This window comes from Pithys albifrons, chromosome 26 (assembly GCF_047495875.1).
Source record: "Pithys albifrons albifrons isolate INPA30051 chromosome 26, PitAlb_v1, whole genome shotgun sequence".
NCBI classification, from domain to species: Eukaryota; Metazoa; Chordata; class Aves; order Passeriformes; family Thamnophilidae; genus Pithys; species Pithys albifrons.
In genome coordinates, this window is record NC_092483.1 from 1,520,193 (window position 1) to 1,545,102 (window position 24,910).

The 24,910-nt window shown below is 47.9% G+C and overlaps 1 pseudogene; it reads left to right on the forward strand.

Moving 5' to 3' along the window:
- Positions 1-1,993: 1,993 nt before the first annotated feature.
- The window catches only part of LOC139682996 (zinc finger protein 154-like), a 75,269-nt pseudogene continuing 52,352 nt past the window's right edge, over positions 1,994-24,910 (forward strand).

Sequence of the window (24,910 nt, forward strand, 5' to 3'; positions counted from 1 at the left end):
CATGATGGGAAAGAACTTGGAGAGGTGAGAAGACCAGGGAAAAGGAGAGGGTGGGACCCCCAAAACTGATCAGGAGGTGGATTGGCATTGGGGGGATGATGTGTAAGAGATGGGAGAAGAGGGAAAGTGTAGCTGTGACCCCCAAACTGATCTGGGCGGGGGGGGGGGGGGGGGGGGGATGGACTTTGGGATTGAGGTGATGATGGGAAAGGGGGGGAATAGGCAGAAGGGTGGAAAAGCGGGGGTGGGCTGGCAGGATGGACAGTCCCATGGGGGTCTTTAGGCAAGGGGAGGTTTGGAAAAGGGGACCCAGGGGTGGCTCCTTGAGCTCCCAACTTGCTGTGAGTTGCTGGGGCTGCTGGAGGGGGAGGGGGCACCCTGGGGCAGGGGAGAGTGGAAAACTTAGACAAAGTTTATAACAAAGGAATTACTTATTATTACAAATGATGAGATAAAAGATGTCAATCAAAATTATTTACTACACAATGTAAATGCTGAAACTACAGTAACTACGGTATAAGACAGGACAGTGCACTACACTAAAGCAATTCATGAAGCAATTCTACTAAAGCTACAAAAAGGAAATAATTATTATTTAACAATCGATGTAGCTCAGACAGCCCAAGGCTGCTGGGGAGATCTCTGCTCTCAGCCTTGAGGAGTGACCTTAGCATCTCCCTCACACCCCCCAGGAGGAGTTACCTTGGAAGAACCTGCCTCTGTGAAAGCAGACTGGACCTTTATAGTATAAAGAGATTGACAGACAGTCATTTGAGTGCAGTGGTTGCCTCACCATCAAGATGTTAATTAGGTGTTGAAGGCAGACCCACACACATGCAAACAGGGAACTGTTTGCTTGAACAGTCCAGCGGGAGATGTCTGTTCTCTCAGCCGGACAGGTAGACCTGTTCTCTCAGCCGGGCAGGTAGACCTGTTCTCTCTAAACTCGAGGTGTACGGCTTAAGGCCAGCTGGTAGACGTGTTCTCTCAGCTTGCGGGTAGACCTCTCAATCCGGCGGGTGCACCTGTTCTCTTTAAGTTTGGTGGGTAGACTAGTTCTCTCTCTCAACCTGGCGGCTAGACCTGTTCAGTCTGGTGGGTAGACCTGTTCGCTCTCTCAGCCCGGAAGGTATTCAGTTTAGTAGGTAGACCTGTTCTGTCTCCAAGTTCCGTGGATAGACCTGTTCTTTCAGGCCGGCAGGAACACGTTCTCATTCCAGCGGGTAGACCTGCTCTTTTAGTTTGGTGGGTAGACCTATTCGCTCAGTTCAGGCAGGTAGACCTGTTTTTCAAGTCTCTAGGAATACCTGTTCTCCCAGTCCAGCGGGTACTCCTCAGCCCGGCGGGTAGACCTGTTCTTTTTAAGTACGGCTACTAGACCTGTTCGCTCAGTCCGGCAGGTAAATCTGGTCTCTCTCCTAGTCCTGCGGGTTGACTTTTTCACTTTTCCAGTCCGGCGGGAAGCCTTTTTAGTCTTGCGGGTTGAGCTGTTCTCTTTTCCAGTCCAGAGGGTAGACTTGTTTCACTGCGACGGGTAGACTTGTTCTCTCACTATGGTGGGTAGACCTGGTCTCTAAGCTTGGCGGGTAGACCTGCCGTCTCCGCCGGACCTGTTTCAGGCGCGGGTCTCCCTCCCTCGCCTGGGCGTCCACGGGTAGACCTGGGGTCGTCGGCGGGCGGGTAGACCTGTTCTCTCTCAGCCCGGTGCCCACACCCATGCCCAAACATGCTGGGGCAGCCTCGCTGGGCCTGCCCTGCCAATGGGGCGGGCGCTGCCAACCCAGGAACACCCCCGGGAGAAGGGGAGGGGATAGCCACGCTCCTCCTTTTCCTCTTCCTTTCTACCACTCCGACTGCGCGCCAGGAACTCTCGGGTGAGCGGGAAAACAGGGTGGGAAAGGAGTGAGAGGGGAAAAGAGGGGCTGGGCCCCCCAAACTCCACAGTGCTCCCGTGCGGGCTGTGCCGGCTGTGCCATGAAACACGAGAGCCGGGATGGGCCCGGCCAGCGCCCCCAAGGGCACCAGGATGTGCCGCTCCTCGGAGCCCGCGCTGGGGCTGCCGCGGGGCGGGGCCGGAGCTGCACATAGGGACGGCAAAGGGCCCCGACAAAGTGCTGTGGGACTCCCGAGCCGAGCCCCGAATAGCCTGGGGGGGCTCTGGAGGGGTGGGTTGTGTTCAGGGGGATGGTTGGGGCTTGAGGGACCCCAAAGCTGAGCCGCCAATGCCCCTTGGGGGCTATTGGGGGTCCCCGGGCAGTTTTTTTGGGGGTCCTGGTGTCGGTTGCCGTCAGAGCCCCTTTCTGGGCGGGGGGATGTGGGGACCCCCTCTTGGGGGAGTTGGTGTGCCTGGGTCAGGCCGTTCATTGGCAGCCCGGAGAGGGGGGACCCCTCTGGGACCCCGAATCAGGCACCCAAGAAAGGGGGGACCCCCAGAGCGAAGAGACCAAAGAGGGGGAACTCTTGCCAGGGTTATCTGGGGCTGAATCTTGGATCTCTGATATGGGGGAAATGGGCGTCATGGGGTACGGAGACCCAGAATGGCCAAAAAAAGGGGTTCAAGATGTTTTCCAGTGTTCCAAAAAAGGGGTGTCTGTGGTCTCGGAAATGCAGGAGTGGCGGCCCTGGTGGTCCCGGATTCAAGGAAAAGAGGTGTGTGGAGCTGGAAGAGGTGGGATGGCCAGGAAAGGGGGTGCAGGAGCGTTGCAGTGCCTGGAAATTTGGATCAGGAGGGTGTGAAGGTCAAGGAAAAACTGGACTAGAGGTGGGGAGAGGTGGTTGGGCGGTGCAGGTATTCCCTGTGCACAGAAAAGGGGAGCCCAGGGGGTGCCAGGGAAAAGGAAAAGGGAGTGGGATGGTGTTACAATCTGCTTAAATATTGCAGATTGAACTTGGGTTCAAAATATTTTGCCCAACAAAATTAAAACTCAAACTAAGTCCTCCGTTAATTCAAAAAACTGTTTTTTATTATTAAGAAATTGCTAAAAAAATCAGAAAGAGAGGGAAATAAGAACAGTTAGAAAAACACTAAGAATACTTTTTAGAACCAAAAATAAAAGAGTTTACCACCAAAACAAACTATTTTCCTGCCAAGTTAGTGTGTGTGTGGGGATAAGCAATGTTGTGTCTGTTTCTTTAGGCAGAGGTGTGGAATGCAGCTCTTGCAATGCAGATGTGATGCTCAGTTTGTGTTGCTCTCCCTTGTGCAGCAGGGCTGCTCCTCGCTCTCTGCAGTGCTCCCAGGCTCCGCAGAGCTGTCGCTCACAGGCAGCAGCAGCACAGCCACCCCAAGCTGAACAGGGCCAGGGCTGGGTTAGCAGGAGCAGAACTCGTGCATGGAGCAAGGCAGAACTCAGCTTTCTCCTTAGTCTGCAATGGCAGGCAGGCAAGCAGCTTGGGTGGTGAAGAAGGAGGGTTAGAAGGTGAGATGGGTGAGGCAGGGGGGAGGTGGGAGAGAGGTTCTTGGCTGTGCTTCTCTCCATTCTCCACGCTCCCTACGCACCGAAATTCCAAGGTGTTCTTTTGGAGTTTATAATTTATAGAGTCCAAGAAAGCTTAGACGTTGTTTGTCACACATAGCTTGCAAATTTGATAAAAGCAGGATATAGTTTTAGCTCAGTTATTACAACAAGAGGATGCTTCTGTGAGTTCTCAGCAGGCAAGAGGTTTGGCTGAATTTGCTGCCATGGACTTGCAGGAAGCTTGGGGAAAGGCTTTGGCAGGGTGTTTGTAAGAGGATTCTGGCTTTCTGTCAAACTCCTCATAGAAAATTCTTTGATAGGATGCCTATGACAGAGGAACAATGGGGGAATATTATTCATAAAATTTCTTGGTTATTGGTGTATAACAGATGAGTGGGAAAGCGGGATCAGAGGGGTTCTGGAGCCAAAGAAGGGGAATGTGGGGGTGAGGTGAGCTGGGATGGCTGGGAATGGCAGCCTGAGGGTCCCTGGGGTCAAAGAAAAGGGGAATCGAGGAGCTGGGAGAGGCAGGATGAGCAGGAAAGTGGGGGCAGGAGGATCCTGGAGTCAAAGAAAGGGGGATCTGGGGGCTGGAAAACAGGGAATGGCCACACAAGGGTGTCCCACAGCCCCGGAAAAGGAGGTGCAGGGGGATCATGATATTAATAGGGAAGAGAAGGAGAAAACAGTGAGATGGGGCTTCAAAGTGCTGATTTCCAGAGGCAGGAAGGTGGGGAGAGGGCAGGGAAGTGTGCCCAGGGAAAGGGATCCCAGAGCAGATCTGGTGTTCAGGGCCAGAGCAGGAACTGGCAACAAGGATTTGGGGAATGCAGAGCAGTGGGAGGGGGGTTTCCCTCACCCTGCTGCCCATCATGTGCTTCTCAAAGCCCAGTCACTCCCAGTATGAGCCCAGTGGCTCCCACTGTATGTCACTTGCCCACAACATGGTCCGAATTGGCCCCAGGATAGTGCCAGTCACTCCCAGTGTGCTCCCAGTATGACCCCAGTGTGGATGCAATTGCTCCCAGTATTAACTCAGTTGCCCCCTACATGCTTTCAGTTGCTCCCTTTTACCTCCTCTATGATTCCATTTACCCCCAGTATATCCCAGTTACCACCATCATGTTCCCAGTCACTTCTAGCATGTCATTTGCTCCCAGATTCTTCTGGTTAACCCCAGGAGGGTCCTATTTGCCCAGGAATGCTCCTGTATGATGTCTGGATGATGCCAGTTGCCCCCAGTCTGTCCCAGGAGGAGCCCAAAGCTCCTGGAACATGTGGAGGACCCACCCAGAGGAGGGTCCCTGCAAGTTCTGTGGCTGCAGGAAGAGCCCCGAGGAGCCAAGGGCCCCCCAGAGCCACCCCAGGCAGTAGAAGGTGGTCCCACAAGGCCTCCTGCTGCCCCTCGTGTCCTCCAGCTTGGGCCCAGCTCCTCCTAGTGTTATCCCAGTTGCCTTCAACATGGTTCCACTTGCTTCCTGTATCAGCCCAGTATCATGCCATTAGCTCCAAGTGTACTCCCAGTTTTTTTCCAGACATTGCAAGTATAATCCGACACTCTCAGATACTCTCAGTATGATCCCAGTATGACTCCAGTGTGCATCCACTTGCTCCCAATATTAACCAAGTTGCCCCTACATGCTTCCATTTACTCCCTTTTCCGTGGTGTAATGGTGAGCACTCCGGACTCTGGATCACAAGGTCATGAGTTCAAGTCTCAGTGGAGACCGTACCGGGGCAGTTTAATGCCTCTCTGCCATCCGATCCCGTCAGATCTCGGATGCTCAGCAGGGTCAGCCCCAGTTAGTACCGGGTGCTGTAGGCAGTCCTGAGGACTTCACTGTCACTGTCCAAGCTCGCTCGGCCGTGGCAGATGGACCTGAGGAGTTAAACGGTGGGGCCAGTTCTGCGCATGCTGTGCCTCACCTAAAAAATCGACTGCACAGGCTGGAAGGGCACACCCCCACCTGGGGAGAGCCCTTCCCAAATCTTCGTTTGCGAAGTTTGGCCATACATACATACATATACATACCTCCACTGTGGTTTCTCTCACTCCCAGTATATCCCAGTTGCCACCAGCATGCTCCCAGTCACCCGCAGTATGATCCCAGTCGCCTCCACCATGATGCCATTTGCTCCCAGTTTCTCCCAGTTGCACCCAAGAGGGTCCAGATATCCCTCAGCATGCTCCTTGTCACTCCCAGTATAAGCCCAGTATGAAGTTCAGTCACCCCCAGCGTGGGCCTGGTTGTTCCCAGTGTGATCCCGTTATGATGCCAGTTGCCCCCCGCCCCCCCCCCCCCGCCTCCGCATGGTTCCAGTTGATCCCTGGTCCTCCCAGTTTGATCCAGAAATAGTACAGAAATATCATTGGCTAATGACTAGGGTGTGCTTGCTTTACCACGCAGCTGGATTGGTACTTTTCTCAAAACTATGCTGTAACCGAGGGAGACGGGTTTTTGGACCTGAGAGACGACTCCACAGGAAGTTAGCAGCAACAGGCCACTTTATTCATACGCGCATACATTTATATAGACTTTTAAAACTGTGTTCTTCCGCGGCTGCTTGACACTTTGGCACTGATTATTGGCTAATAATGCTGTTTACATTACAAAACTTCTTGTAATTGGCTAATTATGTGCATCTGCTGAGAAAGTCAGCAGCAGCCATTTCTGATGTCTTTAATTAGTTCTTAAAGCTACATTACACTAATTTACATAGGCAGTTCAGCATATAGCTTGCTTTTTAGGTGAAATACCATATGAAATTCCAACACTATGCCCTTCTGTATCATTGTGTTTACCTGCTTCTTCTAAGGGCTGCTGCATTCTTTGTATTGTTTACTGCTCTTCTTGAAGCAGGCTCAAAGATGCAGGGGCCCCGTTTCCCTCTCCATGCCCTGGGCTGTGCACATAAGCTTCCAATAACAAACTGTGGCCTGTGTTATTGAAATCGTCCTCAACAAATCGCCTTTTTTCTTTTTGCACAGCCCAGGCCTGGTTGACTGACTTTACCACTAGCCGTTTTATACAACCTAAGGCACAGCTAAGCACAAGCAAGAAGATTAAAATAGTAGCTAAACACACAACACCTTGCTTAAGTAAATCCTGTAACCACCCGGTAATGCCCAACGATTTAAGCTAATCACTGAAAGGAGAAGTTGAAACTGTCAATTGTTTGAAACCTTTTTGCAACTGCTTAAGGCTTTTATGTATAGATTGGGAATGATCAGATAGATTCATGCAACACATTCCTTCAAAGTCTTTGTACCTGTGGCCTTGAGCTAACAGCAGGAAGTTTATGGCTGCCCTATTTTTCAAAATTGCATGTTTGATGTTATTCACGAGTGGTCGATTTTGAAAGGATTTTTGGCATTATGTTTAGTTCTTTTGCTGTTTAACAAGCTAATTGTTGAATTAACTTTAAAGGTTTTACAGTGGCTTTTATTAAACATGTCTAAATGGGTCTTTGGGTGTTGCTACAGAGAGACAAAAAGAATTTTCTTTAGTTTTGTTAGCAATTAAAGCAATAAAACTAATATAACTATAGTGTTTTGAAAACTGAATAACTAATTATTAAATCTTAGCTTTTTAAACTAAAAATCAAAAGCAGATGATGTTATTATTAGCTTTTTCATATAGTCTTTTAGCCATCCTAAATCTGCACGAAAAGACACTGAATGATTTGACAAACTCATGTAGCACATCTATCAATTCTTCAAAACTAAGGACTTGAGTTAAAAGCTGTGCTGAAAGCAAAGAAAATCAAAAGCAACTCTAATTTGCAATAATGCATACTTAATAGTTTCTACATCAATAGTAAGACAAGGCATTTACATTTTGTAGGTAGTTTTTTGGTCCTTAAAGACACATTCATCAGTCAATACAAACATTAGAGGACAGACATACACACACACTGTCATTTTGACAATTTTCTCTTTTTGTAATTGTGCCATAAAATATAGCAACAATAGCTTTCTGCAGGGCCCTTGCAGAAGACCAGTTGCACTTAATGTTAACTACAGCATAATTGTCACAATTACAAAAAATCTCCAATTTAGTTTTCACCATAGATAAAAACTTTTTAGTTATAATCCATCTATAGTCCATTTTGAAGTAATTTGTTTAGCTACTTTTATTTATCATTCACTCTATTATTCATTCTGTCATTCACTTTTACTGACACTTCTTTCCCCCTTTTTATTTTTAGAACCAGTAATTTAAATGCTGCTCTATTTGCGATGTAGCAAGCTTAACCTTAAATAGGAAAAGTACTAGTTAATAATACAGTTAAAGCTATAAATGTAACTTTAATGACTTAAACTTTTACTAACCTACCATTGCTCTGCTAACTTAATTAACATTTTAACTTTTAACTTATTTTGCTTAATATTTTAACTTTTTAACAAACTAAAAATATTATTCTATGAGCTTAACAAATTTTTTGTAACAAAAGAAAAAACATAATTTTATTTGCTTAACATTATTATCTATAACAAATGAAAAAATATTTTTCCGGCATTGTCATTAATGCATCAAGAAAAACTTAAAAACTTTAACATAAATTTAACAATATTACACAACATTATTACTATAAACTGGTTATGTTGCATTGAGTTTTACATTCATAAAAACAGATTTCAACACTTTTAAGTCTTGCAATTCTAGTGTTATTTATGGTAAATATGCATTCTTGTATTTAAAAGAACATATCTTAACCAATTTAATGCTTTATAATTAAAACCATTATTTGTTTTAATTCACTTTTGCACTCTAAAAAGAGCTTGTTTTGAAAATGCTTAAAACTAACAGATGGAAACACATCAAGCACCATTAGGTGTTAAAAATTTTGAATTTGAGGGATCAAATTTAAAACTTTTATTAGTCACTCTAAAGTTCTGTCATCTGATCTTGATTTAGTCAGAGGAACCTTGTTGCTTTTATCCATCGCTGACTTTAACCTGTAGAGACAAAAATAGAAACTTTTTCCTAGATTATTAAATGCTTACAACACTTTATAACCATTTAATAAACACTGAATTAACAAGGGAATCAGTTTAACAGATATTTCTTAGGCTTTCTGTTGCTGTCTGAATTGCTGGAGAAAGAGGCTGCATTTTGTTTTGCATGTTGTATTGCAGAACTGTGATCGCAGGGCCTTAGGTGCTTGTGTCCCATCGTCCCAAAGGCAAACTCTGCTGATGCGTGTTAAGGTCTGTCTAGGCTGCTTGTTTTCTGGTTAACTGACAGGCTTTTAGTTCATCGGGGTATGCTGGAACCACAATTCCCAAGGTTCTTTGCGTGACTACTACATTTCCCATAAGCCGTTGCAAGGAGCTGATGACGTAATGCAAAGCTTTGCCTGTCCAACTACAAAAACCACAATGCCCTGCGAGACTTGCGCATGACAGTAGAAGCTCAGTGGCGCATAGGAGGGAGCTCACCTCCCTCCCCATCGGAGGGGAGGCTGGTCCCTCCCATCTCGGAGTAGGAAGCGCCATTTTCAAACTACGCAGGAAAAATTCTCTCGCATCGGAAAGCTGGAATACAACTGGAAACAAGTTTTTGCAGCTTCCACAGATGAAAACAAAGCAAAAAAGAGTTAAGAGAGCAGTTTTTGGAAACTTACGGCGTTTTGCAGGCTGAAGGGAATGTGTGGAGCTCGGAGACGATACAGAACAAAGTCCACGTGGTGCGATAGGGGATATACTGTCCTTTGCAAGTACAGATTCGTGTCCTATGTCCCATTCTGTGCTGTCTTTCTTTCTTGCGCCGACTCTGGGATTGTGTGAAAAGCAGCGAGGGGCGGCGGGAGGGGAAAAGCGGCGATCCCAAGGCAGCAAAAAAAAAACAGCAGCAGGCGGGAGCGGAGTGGGGCGGTCGGGCAGCAATCACCAAAAGCGGCGTGAGCTGGCACCGCAGCAGTGGTGGCCAGGGCTGAGGGGGTAAAGAGGCAGCAGCAGCTTCTCATAGAGACCAGAGCCAGACTTGTAACGCCAGCTCCGGGCCAGCAAGAACTAGTGGCAAGAACAAGGCGAAAGCCAGCGCTTGTGTGTGACTTCTAAAGATGTCCCCCCAAGATGGCTTGCAGCGGGGGGCTGCGGCGGTGGGAGCAGGAGCCGATCATGGCTAGCACGGAAAACCACGGCAGTGTTTTCGGTTTTTACGTTCTGCCACGCGTCCCTTGCAAGTTTCCTCTTATTTCTGATTTCATACCAGAGTTTTTTTCTCATGGCTTCCCACATAAACAACGTGGGCGGGCTTTGGAAAAAGCCTTGCTCTTTAGCCCATACAACGAGCTTTTCAAACAATTCTTCGCTGACTGCCTCACCACGCTTAGCCAGTATGCTCAGCAAAAGCCATTTCGCAGCAGCCGTCTCGGCTTCCATTTTTGCAATAAGCCAAGACTTTTGGTAGGAGGGAGAGAGCAACTCTCACTTTTGCTTACTGCGGCCCGTTCACCTCGTTCCGTTGGAGGCTTTTCTTACCCCTGCCTCCTCAGCATGAACGACCAGCGCAGTTCCACCGGCACTGATCTCAGCTACCAGGTCCAGACTCCGACCGACACACGGGGACGATTTTTCGCCATTTCTTTGCCCGCATTCTCCACCAATTAAAGTAAAAAATGTCCATTTTTTGAGCTCTCCAGGTTTCGGTGCAGAGTCAAAGACATGTCCTTCATAAAAGTATGGTCAGTGCTCTGATTTATTGTTTATACTACACACACACACACATATCGCATACTTTCTGAGTCCACAAATAGTACAGGAATATCATTGACTAATGACTAGGGTGTGCTTGCTTTACCACGCAGCTGGATTGGTACTTTTCTCAAAGCTATGTCCTTCTGTATCAATGTGTTTACCTGCTTCTTCTAATGGCTGCTGCATTCTTTGTATTGTTTACTGCTCTTCTTGAAGCAGGCTTAAAGATGCAGGGGCCCCGTTTCCCTCTCCATGGCCTGGGCTGTGCACATAAGCTTCCAATAACACACTGTGGCCTGTGTTATTGAAATATTCCTCAACATCAGACCAGCTGACAAGCCCTTGTGCATCAGTGCACGCACACAGGGGAGAGGCCCTTCCATTGCACCGACTGCGGGAAGAGATTCAACCAGAAGTCCCACCTCTGCCTCCACCAGTCATCCACAGTGGGGAGAGGCCTTACAAGTGTGGGGAGTGTGGGAAGAGCTTCAACCGGTACGCTAACTTGACCCAACACCAACGGACCCACCAGTAAGGGAAGCCCTACGAGTGCCCCAACTGCTGGAAGAGCTTCGTCTGCTGCTCCAACTCCATCACCCACTGGAGAACCCACGTTGGATGATCCACAGTGACCCATGTTGTGTAAAGACTTGATGACCAACATTCCTGATGAAGCCTGTTTAGCAGAGTCATGATGACACACCTTCCAGGTGATCCATGCTGGGCAGTGCATTGGGTTTCTGTGGCCACATTTTGGTAGCAGGGGCTCTAGAGGTGGGTTCTGTGAGCAGCTGTTAGAAGCTCTCCCCTTGTCCAGCACCTGTCCCAACCCCCCTGAAGGTTAGGGTGACCCAGGTGCTTTGTTAACCCAACCGTTGGCGCAGATTAGATTTACTTTATCGATATATATGTATATGTAGGGTTTAGAACAGTTTTGTTTGCATGTAAAGTAGGTTTGGAGCAATTTTGGTTCTTGTCTGTAGTGATATAAAAGCATAAAAATAACCCTTCCCTGCCCTGGCTCAAAGTCCACCCTGTCCTCTCCGGGGGTGGGCATTTCCCCCTCTGCCCCTGGGTGGTTCCTTTGCCCATGGGCACCAAAGAACCCACTGCTTTTGCAACTGGAGGGTATTGGAGCCATGAACCATGAACATTCCAGTCTCTGGCTGGTTTGCACCACAAAAGCTGAGAGGGATACATCTGTCTCCTCAGAGCAACCCAATCTTACCTAAAATGGCTCCATTCCACCCCAATTTGTTTTATCCCATGCCTAAATTACTCAATTCCATGCAGGGCTGGGATTGAGGCTGAGTCTGGGGGTGGGATTGGCACAACCAGCGTCCAGGATGGATTGGGAATGGGACCCCTGTTTGTTCCCCCTGTGTCACCCCACTGGGGGAGTTTCTGAGGGGCCACCTGTTGCCGAAAACCACCTCTGAAAAGAAACCTCTGAGACCCAACTGCTGAGCTTGAGCAGCCAGACAGTCTTTAAAAAGCAAAAAGCGCCGCAAAAATAACTGCTAAGAGAAACTATGAATTCTAATAGTAGCAAGGTATTTATTGACAACATTAGAGGCAAGCCAGTTCACACTGGGCAAAAACTTGCCTAACTTGTTTGTGTAAAATAAGCCATTTATAGCCTTAAGTTCATCCTTAACACCCTCTAATTTCCATATTAATGACTCGGCAAAATCTTGGGTGGAGCTTTCCTTTTGGCTTCGAATTTGGGTAGTGGTCTCCTGACTTCATCTCTTTGGGGTGGTCTTGAAGCGTCTTCATCACTGTTGGACTTCTGCTTTTTCTTTGTTCAGTAACATGACCTGTCAGACTTGTAAAACCTTGGCTCTAACTCTCTAAAATCTTGGATCTTTACCATTTCATCTTATTGAAATGTCTAGCTTAGTTTAATGTATGACTTCTAACTCATGGTACACTAGTTTCTATAATTACTAGACAATTTGTCCTAGAAGAAAGTGGCTCTAGCATTTTATGCTGTTTAGTGGCCCTGCCGTGCAAACAACACTTTGCAAAAGAGTTATCAGGAATTTCACAAAACTAGGGTTTTTTTGTCTCTTTTCTCTTTCAGTCTTTATCACGACACCCTGCACGGTCACAGCGCGCTGAGTGCCATGGGAATCCGTTCCCAAAGTGCACACAGAGGGATCTTCACTGCAGCTGATGTGTCAGCATTACATGAGTATTTCTTGTTCATTCCCTGCGTTCCTTTACATATTCATGACATTTCTCAAAACTTATCAGCATATCTGCATGTCCTTGTAAAGTCTCTGAGGGGCTTCCTCGTGGGTCTCTGTTGCTCATCTGTGTCTGGAGCCCCCAAAGCTCTGATTGCTATATGAAGTTGTGTAAGACAACACACCTGGTTAAAGAGTAACTGGGTGTTGCTTGGCTGGCTGCCTCCAATCCCTTCTCCATTGTTTCTTGGCTTTACTTGGTTAGTCTCCTTAAATCACTTGGCTCAGCTCTGTAGAGTTTCTGTGGTACATTCTACTGCAAAAACTATCAGTTCTTGTTACATCTCAAAACTCAGATATCATTGTCCCTTTCTCTTGAGATGTGGCCATCAGGCCAAGGTCCCATTATTTAAAGCACACTTTGAGCCATCACTTAGTGCAAGAGGTACAGTACTGAATCATAACTCAAGGTAATCTGCAAACACAGGTGGTGATTTTAGGGTCCAGTCTGTTCAGCATTCCAGCCAAATGAACTTTCTTAAGGATAATGTATCCAAGGTCCTTTTCTGCAGCTCTGACTGCTGTAAATGTGGTCACCAAAACCTGGAAAGGTCCTTTCCCCTTGGCTGGTGGAGGCTCAGGGTCCCCCCACTTGGTGTGGCCCTAGTGGCCACGCAGGAACGAAAGGGCTGGGGCGTCCAATCCACCGGCTAAGATGTCCCCAGGAATCTCTGGAGTTTCTGCAGGGGAGATCCTGAAGTGTCCAGTAGTTCATGGAGCTTAAATTGTTTCTTCTTCCAGGCTGAACTCCAGTTCTCAGCAATGCCATAGGCAGGGCCTGCACTGATGTCCTTCAGGTTTCCTGACAAATGTTACTTGCCTTGTGTGCCACTGCTGCAATAAAATGTGATGCTTTGTCTGCTGACATTCCTAGAAAACCAGGGAATAATGGAATTTAAGAGAACCCTCACTACTTTTCTTGCTTTATTGGTGCGATAAAGAAAGGCCTTTTTCTGGAGTAACTCAGTAAAGTCTCTTTGCCAATCGTCTCCAGGAAGCTTTCTGGCTTTGGTGACTCCCACAGTGTTTGGGTTCTTTCATGGTCTCTTTTAACTCTTTTCCACAAGTGTAGGTTGGACTATCACCTGCCCTGTAGGGGTAACTGCCCATCCTGTAGCTTGAAAGTGAGCTTTGAGGGATTCAATTAACTGAGAGTCCTTTTTTCTCATATTTTGGGGCAATTTTAGGTAACAGGACCTCCTTTTCTGGGACTAAAGCCAGAGTACCTTTTTCTGCTGCCTCTTTTGCATGTTTGTAAGTGAAATGGTTTCCAATCTCGGGGCAAGTTCTCAATGCCAGATGTTTACTCTTTTTCCCTATGTCCAGGGCTCAGAGCAGTTAGTTCTGCTCTCTGAGCACAGACAGTCATTGGTGAGGCCACGATTCAATTCCCTTATCACTGGTGGTCACTGCGCACCCTGTCACTGCTTTTCCCTCATCAGCAAAGCTCCTTCCATCAGTGTACAATTCCTAGTCAGGGTTTTTGGCTGGAATAGGCTTTGGCTCTTCACTGATCCTTGAGAAGTTGTTCAGGCACTCCCACAGGGACATTCTGCCTCTCACGGGGAAACAGTTCAAAGGATTCTGAGAGCTCTCGTAGCTCGAGAGCTGGGGCTCTCACCAGGGGATGCTTTGGCTGCTTAAAGGCTGCTCTTGCATCATCTGTGCAGGTGAGGAAATTCTTACAGGCTTTTTTCCAAACTTCATATCATGGTCTTAGGAGAAGTCCATAGTGAGCAACCCATATGTAATGGTTTGACCCATGGCTTCCTCAGTAACCATTGTATCTAAGGAAGTTACAAGTATTCCACACGTGTCTTCCACGTAGCAGTGGGGGAGTGGTTTGGTTCTTGTTTTCCCTTCCTTGGCTGAGGAGCTGGAGGGAGGTGGTTGAAGCCTGGTCCCTCCGGTGCCTGGTGGTTCTCCTGTCCTGGGTGAGATTGTTTCATTCTTGTTCCCCTTCCTTGAGGTTTTTAATTGTGTTTCTTTTGATTCATTCGGTTTCTTTGGGTTGGGTTGGTGTCTTCCCTATTTCCCCAGCTAATTAATCCCCTTTTCTCCCTTCCCCTCTCCCCTGGGAGGTGGGATCCTATGTGTTGTGTATACAGTGTGGTTTGTAAATGTTAGTAAATATAATTTATTCTTTTTATTCAGTTCAGTTTCTTTAGAGTGCGTTTCTTTTCAGTTTTTTTTTCTTTCCTTTGCTGGGAAGGTTCTGGGGGGGGAAGGGGGGCCAGTCCAGGGTTGGCAACAGCTAGGCCAAACCTGCGACATTACTGGAGGTTCCACCGAGATACTGACCTTGAGCTGTTTTGTAAATAATTCTCTGTTTAGAGAACAGTGGCCGGGAGAACTGCCAACTGAAGTGGTATTATCAAAAGAGTATCTTTTTGTTATAAACAAGGTTTTTGTTTGGGAACAGAGGACTCAGGCATAAGGTAAACAATAGAAAGAATGGTTTTCACCCTTTTTAGCAAATACCTGAGAGGTACCAGAGGAGGTCAGTCCAACCATGCTGGCATGGCCTGGCAGTCTCTTGTAGTGAAAGGCCTCCTGTTAAGTGTCTTTCTATTCCTTTACATACTGATGGTGCTAATGCTTACTCCCACTCTGAGAGGTCTCCTAGGGACATACCTAGGTCTGCCTGATAATTGTCATCCATGTAAGGCCCTCCTGAATCTTGACATTAAAGGCCTGTTAAATTATGACATTAATGGACTATTGAGGGAGATCCCTACTGTTACAATTGGTCCCAGTTATTACCTAAATTGTATTGTGACAGCACTAGTGTTTATGAGGGTAATGGAACTGTTGTATAAGATTGGAAGAATGCTGGCACTTTGTTGCTTCCCTTGTTTTAGACCTAAGAAAGGCTATGCCTCTGGGGGACTCGCTGGAACTTTGGAAGGGGCTTCGGACAGGCCAGTCCCAGGGTGGGATGGGCCTTGGACGGATCTCGGTAAAGTGCTAGGGCGTATCTCACCCTCCGTTTTTTGGAAGTTCACGTCAGAACAAGTGTGTGACTCTGCTGAGGTGGCCCGCTGTTTATCAGAAGAGTGTTTTTCCTATGAGGACTTGTATACGCGCGTCTCTGCTTTGTGTTGGGGCCTGGCTAGTGCTTATCGATGTGCCATAGACTACTGTCACTGGCTTGAGGACAGGATAGAATATGGAGATATGCCATCCGAGACCTGTGCAGTCCCCGTTCAGGCTACCGAAAGTGAAGTCCAAACACAGCATGAGGTTGATGTTGTTTCTGTAGAGACCCAAACTCAAGCAGCTGAAACTAATACAGCCTCCGTCCGATCTGTAGAAACCCAAACTCAAGCTGCAGACCCGGACATGGCTACCTCCGCTGTCCCTGCTAAAACTACAGTTGAAACTCAGACTCAAACAGAGGCCAACAAAGCCCCCATTCACTCTGTAGGGACCCAAACTCAAGTTTCAGCCTCTGTTTGCTCAGTAGAAACCCAAACTCAGGTTTCAAATCTGGACAAGGCCATTTCTGCTGTCCCCGCTACAACCACAGCTGAAACTCAGACGCAGGCTGAAGCAAATACAGTCTCTGTTTGCTCGACAGAAACCCAAACTCAGGCTGCAAATCTGGACAAGGCTATTTCTGCTGTCCCCGCTACAACGGCTGAAACCCAGACGCAAGCTGAAGCTAATACAGCTTCCAGTTGTTCCGTAGAAATTCAGACTCAAGCCGTAGATCTGGAGGTTGCCATCTCTATTAAGCCTGCTAAGACCACAGTTGAAGCTCAGACTCAGGCCGACGTCGATACAGTTTCTATTCGCTCTGTGGAAACTCAGACTCAAGCTGCAGATCTGGAAGCGGCCATTCCTACTAAACCCACCAAGACCACAGTTGAAGCTCAAACTCAAGCCGACGCGGATACAGTTCCTATTCGCTCTGTGGGAACTCAAACTGAAGTTATGGACCGGAAGATTATCATTGCCCCCATAAAGAAGAAAACAACGAGGACAAAGGAGACTACAAAACCCATAGAGCCACCTCCGCAATTGGAACAAGAAGAAGAAGAAGAGGAACAAGAAGAAGAAGAAAAAGAAGAAGAAGAAGAAGTAGACGAAGAAGCAGCTGCGAGAGAGGAAGAAACTACTGTGACGATGGAAGGAGCGACGGCACAAGAGGAAAGAATAGTCACAGTAGAAGAGGGAGCAGCCGCCAGAGAGGGAGGAGTGGTCACAAGGGATGGGGCACACCTAATGGGACTGGGGGCACGCCCAAAAGAGACCAGAGGCATGCCTGGAGAAAGGAAAGGAATGGTGCGAGCATCCTGGGATAGAAGAACATTCGACGATTGGTGCTCTGACTACATACGCAAGTACCCAGTGGAGGAAGAGAGGAGGTCAACGCGCTTCCGTCAGCCTGAGGAAGGACCGTTTCAGCCTCTCCTAAGGCAACCCTCTCTTGGAAGTATGATTCCACCTCCCCATACTAGACCTACATTTGAGGGAATAGATGACCGGGGAAGGCCCTTACCCCGGCCTTCCAAGGACTATGTGCTACCTCCATTCATCAGACCTGATGAACAACGCAGGAGCTCCCTTTCACGGGGTGCACGAGCTAGGAGTCTTTCCCCACGGCTCGAACGAAGTAGAAGTCTCTCTCCACAGCGTGGGCGACGTAGGAGCCCATCCTCCCGGAGTGAACACCATAGAAGCTCATCTTCACAGCCTGAACAATCCCCATCTTCGCGTGAGAGGGTCAGAAAGGAAGTGAGAGAGGTTCCACGAAGGAGTGGAAGAGTAAAAACACAGGTAGAGAGAATAGTACGTGGAAGAGATGGACAGGAAATAATGAGGGAAAGTGAAATTATACGATCATTGACCCCAAAGGAGATTCGAGATATACGAAGGGATTACAGTCGGTGGCCCGATGAACGCATCCTCACCTGGCTGGTGCGATGTTGGGACCAGGGGGCCAGTAGTCATGTGCTGGAAGGTCATGAAGCACAACAATTGGGATCTCTTGCCCGAGACCGTGAAATAGAACAGGAAATGGGACAGGGGGAGATGGCATCCAGCCTCTGGACCCGAATCCTCTGTGCCGTGAGGGCAAGATACCCATTTAAAGAGTATTTGGTGAGTGCTCCAAGAGAGTGGAATACTGCAGAAGAAGGCATCCAGTATCTGCGGGAACTGGCCATGCTGGAGATTATATACTCCGATCCAAATTACTATGACATCTTGGTCCCAGAGAAGATGCCATGCACACAGCCGATGTGGGATAAGGTGATGAATGGGGCCCCTAAGTCTTATATGCCATGTCTGATATCTGCATACCCTCTAAGTATGGACGAGAATGAGATACACGTTGACAGAATGTGTCACTGGATACGGAGAATATCAGAAACCATGAGGGTCCCCTCTAACTACCAGCATTCGTCCCTCTGCAGTGGGGAAAGGGTAGGGAGGAATCCTAGACGCTCTGTGTATGAAGAAGAACCTAAAGGCAAAGGTCCCAGAGGTCACAAAGAAAGGTCTCGTTCTCATTCTCGTTCAAGTTCCTGTTCCTGTTCTCGGTCCCGTTCCCGTTCTTGGTCACCTCATGCAGCACGAGGGAGAACTAGAGGCCACCAGAGGAATACTAGACGCTCTGTGTATGAAGAAGAACCTAGACACAGATGTTCTAGAGGTCGCAAAGAAAGGTCTCGTTCTTATTCTCATTCCAGTTCTCGTTCTCATTCCCGCTCCCGTTCTCGGTCATCTCATGCAGCACGAGAGAAAACTGGAAGCCCCAGGAGTAAGACACAAAGTGAGCGTGGTTTCTTGTGGGCCTTTCTGCGCGAACTAGGGGAAAACATGAAAAAATGGCACGGTGAACCCACCTCTAAACTTAAAGCCCGAGTGCAAGAATTAAAACGGAAAGTAGCTGGCAAGAAAGCTGTCCACATAGTTGAAGCAAAGACCCCGGAAAAGAAACATCGATCTCCGAGACGCAAAAGAAACAACTCCCCCCATGCTGATGAAGGAGCCTCTGACAGAGCATCGCACACGTCAGATGGAGAATGCTCCGACCAGGAACAACAATAGAGGGGCCCTGCCTCCTGCCAGGAGGAGGAGAGGGACGAGGATGATAATCGGGTTTACTGGGCTGTGTGGGTTCGATGGCCTGGCACATCGGATCCTCAGAAATATCGAGCTTTGGTAGATACTGGTGCCCAATGTACATTAATGCCATCAGAACATGAGAGTACAGAGACTGTGTCTATTTCTGGAGTTACCGGAGGGTCTCAGGACCTGTCGGTGGTAGAGGCTGACATGAGCCTAACAGGAGACCAATGGGAAAAGCATTCCATTGTGACAGGACCAGAAGCCCCTAGCATTCTTGGTATGGACTATTTAAAAAGAGGACACTTCAAGGACCCGAAGGGGTACCGGTGGGCTTTTGGTGTAGCCACTGTGATTGAAGGAGAGTCCAAACAGTTGTCTGCTCTTCCTGGTCTCTCAGAAGACCCTTCTGTTGTGGGATTACTCCAAGTCAAAGATCAAGAAGTACCGATGGCCACTGCAACTGTACATAGGCGACAGTATCGTACAAACCGAGATGCTGTGATTCCCATCCATAAAATGATCAGGAAGCTGGAGAGCCAAGGGGTGGTCAGCAGAACACACTCACCCTTCAACAGCCCTATCTGGCCTGTACGTAAATCAGATGGAGAATGGAGACTGACTGTGGACTATCGTGGCCTGAATGAAGTTACGCCACCGCTGAGTGCTGCCGTGCCAGATATGTTGGAGCTCCAGTATGAGTTGGAGTCCAAAGCAGCAAAGTGGTACGCCACTATTGACATTGCTAATGCATTCTTCTCCATTCCTCTGGCACCAGAGTGCAGGCCACAGTTTGCTTTCACCTGGAGGGGCGTGCAGTACACTTGGAACCGATTGCCCCAGGGGTGGAAACACAGTCCAACCATTTGTCATGGGCTGATCCAGGCCACATTGGAGAAGGGTGAGGCCCCAGAACACATCCAGTATATTGATGATGTCATTGTATGGGGAGACACAGCAGAAGAAGTCTTTGAAAAAGGACGAAAGATTATTCAGATTCTCCTCAAAGCTGGTTTTGCCATCAAAAAGAGCAAGGTCAAGGGACCTGCCAGAGAGATTCAGTTCCTTGGGGTGAAGTGGCAAGATGGACGTCGCCAGATTCCAACCGATGTCATCAATAAGATTGTAGCAATGGCTCCACCGACTAACAAGAAAGAGACCCAAGCGTTTCTGGGAGCCATAGGCTTCTGGCGAATGCATATTCCAGAGTACAGCCAGATCGTGAGCCCTCTCTATTTTGTGACCCGTAAAAAGAACATTTTCCAATGGGGTCCTGAACAACAACAGGCTTTCAAGCAGATCAAGCAAGAAATCGCACATGCCGTGGCTCTTGGACCAGTCAGGACGGGACCAGATGTGAAGAATGTACTTTATTCCACAGCTGGAGATAAAGGTCCCTCCTGGAGCCTCTGGCAAAAGGTGCCTGGTGAGACACGAGGGCGACCACTTGGTTTCTGGAGCCGAAGCTACAGAGGCTCTGAGGCCAATTACACCCCTATGGAGAAGGAAATCCTAGCAGCATATGAAGGCATACGAGCAGCCTCAGAAGTCATCGGTACCGAAGCCCAGCTTTTCCTGGCACCTCGACTACCAGTGTTAAGCTGGATGTTCAAAGGAAAAGTGCCCCCTACACACCATGCCACCGATGCCACGTGGAGCAAGTGGATTGCTTTGATTACACAACGTGTTCGAATTGGGAGCTCGAATCGCCCTGGAATTCTAGAAATTATAACCAATTGGCCTGAAGGTGGGAACTTCAGCCTGGCAGATGAAGAAGAGGAAGAGTCAGTGAGTCGAGCTGAAGAAGCTCCACCATATAATCAGCTGCCAGATGAAGAGACGCGCTACGCACTTTTCACTGATGGTTCTTGCCGTATCGTAGGGAGGAGCCGGAAGTGGAGAGCAGCTGTGTGGAATCCCACCCAACGGGTGGCAGAAGCCACTGAGGGGAAAGGCGAATCGAGTCAGTTCGCAGAACTCAAAGCTGTCCAATTGGCCCTAGACATTGCAGAAAGAGAAGGATGGCCAAGGCTTTACTTGTACACCGACTCATGGATGATAACAAATGCTCTCTGGGGATGGCTAGACCGGTGGGAGAAGATGAATTGGAGGCGTAGAGGGAAGCCCATCTGGGCTGCAGATCTGTGGCAAGACATTGCTGCCAGAGTAAAGAAATTGAACGTGAGAGTCCGCCATGTAGATGCCCATGTGCCCAAAGGTTGAGCTAATGAGGAACAAGATAATAACAGACAGGCAGACCGAGCTGCACAGATTGAGGTGTCACAAGTAGACCTCGATTGGCAGCAAAAGGGAGAATTGTTCCTAGCTCAATGGGCCCATGATGCTTCAGGCCATCAAGGCCGGGATGCAACCTATAAATGGGCGCGAGACCGAGGGGTGGATTTAACTATGGACACTATCTCCCAGGTTATCCGCGATTGTGAATCCTGTGCTGCCATTAAGCAGGCAAAAAGGTTGAAGCCCCTTTGGTATGGTGGACGCTGGGACAAGTATAAATACGGAGAGGCCTGGCAGGTTGACTACATCACATTGCCACAGACTAGCCAAGGTAAGCGCTATGTGCTTACCATGGTGGAAGTGACCACCGGATGGTTAGAGACATATTCAGTACCACATGCAACAGCCCGGAATACTATCTTGGGCCTTGAGAAACAGGTCTTGTGGAGGCATGGCACTCCAGATCGCATTGAGTCAGATAATGGGACTCATTTCAAGAACAATCTAGTAGCCACTTGGGCACGGGAGCATGGTATTGAATGGGTATATCACATTCCATATCACGCACCTGCTGCTGGAAAGGTTGAAAGGTGCAATGGACTATTAAAAACAACTCTGAAGGCACTAGGTGGAGGAACCTTCAAGAACTGGGATAAGCATTTAGCCAAGGCCACCTGGTTGGTTAACACCAGAGGCTCTGTCAATCGAGCTGGTCCTGCCCAAGCAGAATCCCTCCACACGGTAGATGGAGACAAAGTTCCAGCGATTCACTTGAGAGGCATGTTAGGGAAATCTGTCTGGATTACCCCTCCCTCGGGCCAAGACAAACCCATTCGTGGGATTGTTTTTGCCCAAGGGTCCGGAAACACTTGGTGGGTAATGAGGAAGGATGGTGAGATCCAGTGTGTGCCCCAAGGCAATCTAGCCTTGGGGAAGAACTAATGATGTGCTTTGAGTTGTGTTTTGCAGGAAACCAGACACGAGATGAAAAAAACCCAAACAAAGCCGGTACTGGTATCCCATGATGTCCAACGATAAGGCAGCCCTGTGGACTAGGCCTCAACTTGGAACTGTGACTCTAACCAAAAGGCAATGGACTAAAGCTGAACTGATGCTGGTGTTGATCCTTGATGACAAGACATCTGCCTTGAAGGACTGCATATGGACTATATATATATATATATATGTGTGTGGGATATAAGCAAATGCAATAATACAAAGATTGCGTGGAAAGACCAGTGTGGAATAAGGGGTGGAGAATGTAATGGTTTGACCCATGGCTTCCTCAGTAACCATTGTATCTAAGGAAGTTACAAGTATTCCACACGTGTCTTCCACGTAGCAGTGGGGGAGTGGTTTGGTTCTTTTTTTCCCTTCCTTGGCTGAGGAGCTGGAGGGAGGTGGTTGAAGCCTGGTCCCTCCGGTGCCTGGTGGTTCTCCTGTCCTGGGTGAGATTGTTTCATTCTTGTTCCCCTTCCTTGAGGTTTTTAATTGTGTTTCTTTTGATTCATTCGGTTTCTTTGGGTTGGGTTGGTGTCTTCCCTATTTCCCAGCTAATTAATCCCCTTTTCTCCCTTCCCCTCTCCCCTGGGAGGTGGGATCCTATGTGTTGTGTATACAGTGTGGTTTGTAAATGTTAGTAAATATAATTTATTCTTTTTATTCAGTTCAGTTTCTTTAGAGTGCGTTTCTTTTCAGTTTTTTTTTCTTTCCTTTGCTGGGAAGGTTCTGGGGGGGGAAGGGGGGCCAGTCCAGGGTTGGCAACAGCTAGGCCAAACCTGCGACACCATAGTTGGCACCACCCTGCCATGCCCAGGATGGCAGTTCATGGACTGTTCATGGCTCAGGAGGAGACAGGGGGCTCCTTCTCTTCCTTCCCAGTTTCCAGACTTTCTCATTCAAAGCAAAAATTTTCCTTTCTCAAGGGGTCACAGAAAAAGGCATCTTTTAAATCTAATCCTTTCAGGTTCTTTAGGTTATCATTTAAGGACTTTCTCTCAGGTCCTGCACTAATCAATAACCTTTCCCATTTCTTTCTTTATGGGTGCTTGGATTTAAATTCTACAAACAAACCATGCTTAGCAAATTTGTCTGTTATTGGAACCAATCCAACTTGGCTTTCTAACTTGAAAGGATACTGATTTTGCCTTCCCAGCTCCTGCCTTAGGGGTAATTCTTACAGGTTCTGTCCTTTATGACTTTCCTGGAATTCCACTGGCCCACACAATAGGAACAACTGCATGTTCAACTTCAGCTGGGATGTGGCTGCTGACTGGAGTTATTTTCATTCCCAAGAAGAGCTGCTGCACTGACATGCGTAGTCTCAGGAATTATGATTTCAATATCCCCATTTTTAAAATTTAATTTCTGCCTTAGGTTTTCCAATTCATCTTTCTATAGAAAATGTTTCAGGGTGTTTGGCAAATAGAGAAATTGATGTATTACCCATTTTTTCCCCAATTTAACCTCTATCACACCAATAACCTTTCCAGTGTCATTCCTTAATTCTCCTTCTGTTGGATTAAGAACTTAGTGAGTTGCCCCTGTGTCTGACCAATATATGGGCAAACCAGATGGTGGGGACCCAACCCCACACCTTTAACCAGTGGTATCAACATCATGCTGATGCCTCAGAGGGTTTTTTGATTTTTGATTTTTAATTTTATAAGTTTTAGAAGTAGCTATAGTGAGCTATAATGACTATAGATTTTAGTGTACCAGTATTTCTAGTAGCTTTAAGTTCAGTGTTTATGCACACCAACCCTTACCCCATATCAACCCCTCAACATTTCATGAGCTGTTTAGTCTTGTTTTCAAGGCAAAGGCTGAAAAGCACCTCAAGGCCTGCACCACGAGACACAAACATAGGCCGAGTCACCTCTGAGCCCAGAACACTTGAAAACCTTCAACTGCCCTGTGTGCTGTGAGGGAGATGAAGATGATGAAGAGGGGGTCCCAAACCCTCCCCAGACTCAATTCCAGATGGGTGTGCTGGAGGCGTAACAGGGCAGGACTGAGGGGAGAGTGAAGGGGGATTGGACAGATATTGTTATAAACCCATGAAACCAGTGCTGGGGCATGAGCGTGGATGGGCATTCCTGGGTGAGCCTGGGTGCTCATTGAAGCTGCTGCTCTCTTATCTCCCACTTAAATTGTCTTAGAGTCTTTTTCTCCACAGACTTTTCAGGCAATAATGCTCAGAGTATAAAGTGGGGTGAAAAGGAGATTGGTGGGACACGTTTGGAGTGGTGGAGTGTGGGGATCGCCCTTTCTTAAGGTATGGTAAAATAGTGGCGGTCGAGGAGGCAGAGACAGCTCAGGCAGCAGTTAGACCAGAAAGCTTACACTGAGGATAAAAGGACTTTATTCTTAGTTACAACTTTACTTTTATCTGCTTTCTCCCACACCGTGTCATCCCACAATTGGTCAGTCAGCTAAGGCAAACATACATGGAAGAATCCTACTGGTCAAAAGGTCCCCTGCATTCTGCAGGAGGTTTCTTCCTCTTTAGGGGAACACTGCAAACTGCTTTCATCCAAGAATACATTCTAACCTGCTCCATATCAATTCCTCAAACATTAGGGGGTCCGCAGACCGGCTGAGTTAACCCCCCACAGTGGAGTTTGTCTTCCCAAGTCACCATTCCATGGGATTGGGCCCTGCTGCCCTGGAGGTGCTGAACACCTGCCCAGTCATGGGAAGCAGGGAAGGAATTTGTTCTTTTGTTTTACTTGTGTGTGCAGGTTTTGCTTGTCCTTATTAAATGGTCTTTATCTCAACCCATGAGTTTTCCAGCTTTTCCCTCCCAGTTCTCTCCCTGATCCTGCTGGTGAGGGAGTGAGGAGTGGCTGTGAGAGGCTTGGGGGCTGGATAGGGTGAAACCACACCAGCCTTTGTTGGTGTCCAGGGTGGGGCTGGGAGTGTTGGAGAGACAGACAGATGGGATTGGGATGTGCTGATGGACTTTGCAGCTGCTGGTGCTGTCTGAGGCTCCCGGCTGTGTATCAGAGTCTGGTGCTCCTTGGTGGCTGCCTGTTGTTGTCTCTGCTGCTGAGCTTCTCAGCTCTGACCACCTCACTGTGCTGTGCCTGGGAATGTTGGACAGCAGCCTTGGTGATGTGCCTGGGCTGGCAGGAGGCCTGGGAATTGCTGCTGCCCTGGGCAGGCTGGAAGTCCCTGTTAAC